Raw genomic sequence first — 2,280 nt, 5'->3', positions numbered from 1 at the left:
CCTTGCTAGCACAGGAAGACCATGATGGGAATGAACAACTTGTTTATTATGTAAACAGGACACTTAAGGACGCCAAGACCAGGTACCCCAGGATAAAAAATAAAATAAAAAAATAAAAAATAAAAAAGGAAAAAAAGAAAAGAAAAGCCTGCCTAATGGTAATCTATGCATCCTAAAGGCTGAAACGATATTTCTCAGCTCATCAGATCCTTTTGGTGACTAAGTCACATCCCATAAAAGCACTCCTACAGCAGCCCCTCCTAACAAGAAGGGCAGCACAGTGGCTAGTCTTGCTTTCTCAATACGACATAGGCTTCAGGACCCCTAAGGCTGTCAAAAGCCAAGCCATAGCAGACCTGCTAGCCCAGTTTCCAAGAAAGAAAGAGTGCTCACTAAACGAAAAAATCACAGGGGAGGTGGCAGTGGCAAAGATCCCAAGAAAGAAGTGGATAATGAGATTTGATGGGTCGGCAACAACAACCTCAAATGGATTGGGGATTGTACTTAGCTGTGAGGATGGGGACACCATGCCCTTGTCTTTTAAGCTTGGTTTTTCCTATTCAAATAATACAGCTGAATACGAGGCATACTTGACTGGATTAACCATAGCACTCAGCACAGGAGTCAGGCATATAAGGGTTTTAGGAAACTCCAATCTTATGGTCTCCTAGGTGAAAAGTGACTTTGCACTGAGAGAGCAAAGTTTGGCAGCCTACAGGACTTGGGCGCAAAGGCTAGAGTAGGAATTCTAGACCTTTAGTGTGGAGTATGCCTAGAGGAGTAAGAACAGGTTCGCTGATGCACTAGCCACCCTGGGATCCCAAGTGTCATTCAAAGGGAAAGACACTTTGGTAAGGATAGGTAAGCAGGAACATTCCAACATAAGGATCCTCAAAACGATGTTCCCTGAAGAACCCGAGCAGCAGGATTGGAGGAGTGAGGTCAAGGAGAAAATGAAAGAGGTAGGACCTGGAGGAAGTATCAAGGAGCTGAGGGTCTACACACTAATAGAAGGGGAGCTATATAGGAGGCTGCCCGGAGGGATCTTATCCCGGTGCATCAATAAGAAAGAAGGAAAGCTAAGACTTGAAGAACTACACAGCTAGGCCTATGGGGTTGCAGAAAAAATCAGTCTATATAGAAGGATGCAGCATATGGGATACTACTAGCTGAATATGAGCAAAGAGGCAACAACCATACAAGAGAAATTCCAAAAATGTCTACTCTCAATAGACAAGGAAGAAAGCTATACTATATTTGTTACAGAAGATTGGAGAACTCCATTTATGGAATACTTGGCTCAAGGGATCTTACCAACTGACAAAACATTAGCCCACCAACTCAGAAGACTTGTAGTCAAGTACTTCTTACAGAACGGGATCCTGTTTAAAAAGGGGTACAACAAGGATCCCCTAAGATGCCTAGGACCAAGGGAAGCTAGAGAAGCAATCAGAAAAGTCCATTCTGATGACTGTGGGAGTCACCCAAGGAAAAGAAAACTCTACAAGTAGTTACTACTACTGGCCAACAATGAAAAAGGACTCTGAGGAACTGGTCAAAACATCATGCCTGTCAGGTTCTTGGAGATGCAATCCACACCTACCTAAACGTACTGCAAGATATGCCAACACCATGGCCTTTCCACACTTGGGGGCTTAACCTCATAGGACCTATAAAACCCCCTTCCAAAGGTTACATATGGATCCTAACAGCCACCGAATACTTTACAAAATGGGTAGATGCTATCCCTTTGAAAAAGGCCACTAGAGCAACCGTGGCGAACTTTATTTGAGAGCACATCATCACAAGGTTCGGGATCTCCAGGAGGCTGATCAGTGGTAATGGGACCCCGTTCATAAACAAAGACATGAAGAACCTGATTGAAGCATATTACATTAAGCATGAAAGGTCTACACCATATTACCCGTAAGAAAATGGCCAGGCTGAAGCCACTAATGGGGTGATGTTGAAGATCCTTAAGAAGATGAAACATGAGTATGGGGGAAAATGGAGTGACCACTTGACAGACGTACTTTGGGCATGCAGGAGTTTTGTAAAAACAGCCACAGGATTCTCACCGTTCTCCCTGGTTTATGGGATAGAAGTCATTAGTCCTGTGGAATTAGTAGTCCCCACACCAAGAGTTATACTTGAAGAAAATTAGGAGGACACCGAGGAATCAAACAACGAAAGGAGATTGGCAGATCTGGAAGGGTTACAAGAAGAGAGAGAAATGGCCAGAAGGAGAAGTCTGAGGTACCAACAAAGGATGGCTAAAGC

The sequence above is a fragment of the Quercus lobata genome, chromosome 6, assembly GCF_001633185.2.
Source record: "Quercus lobata isolate SW786 chromosome 6, ValleyOak3.0 Primary Assembly, whole genome shotgun sequence".
NCBI classification, from domain to species: domain Eukaryota; kingdom Viridiplantae; phylum Streptophyta; class Magnoliopsida; order Fagales; family Fagaceae; genus Quercus; species Quercus lobata.
This window is presented reverse-complemented; position numbering follows the sequence as displayed.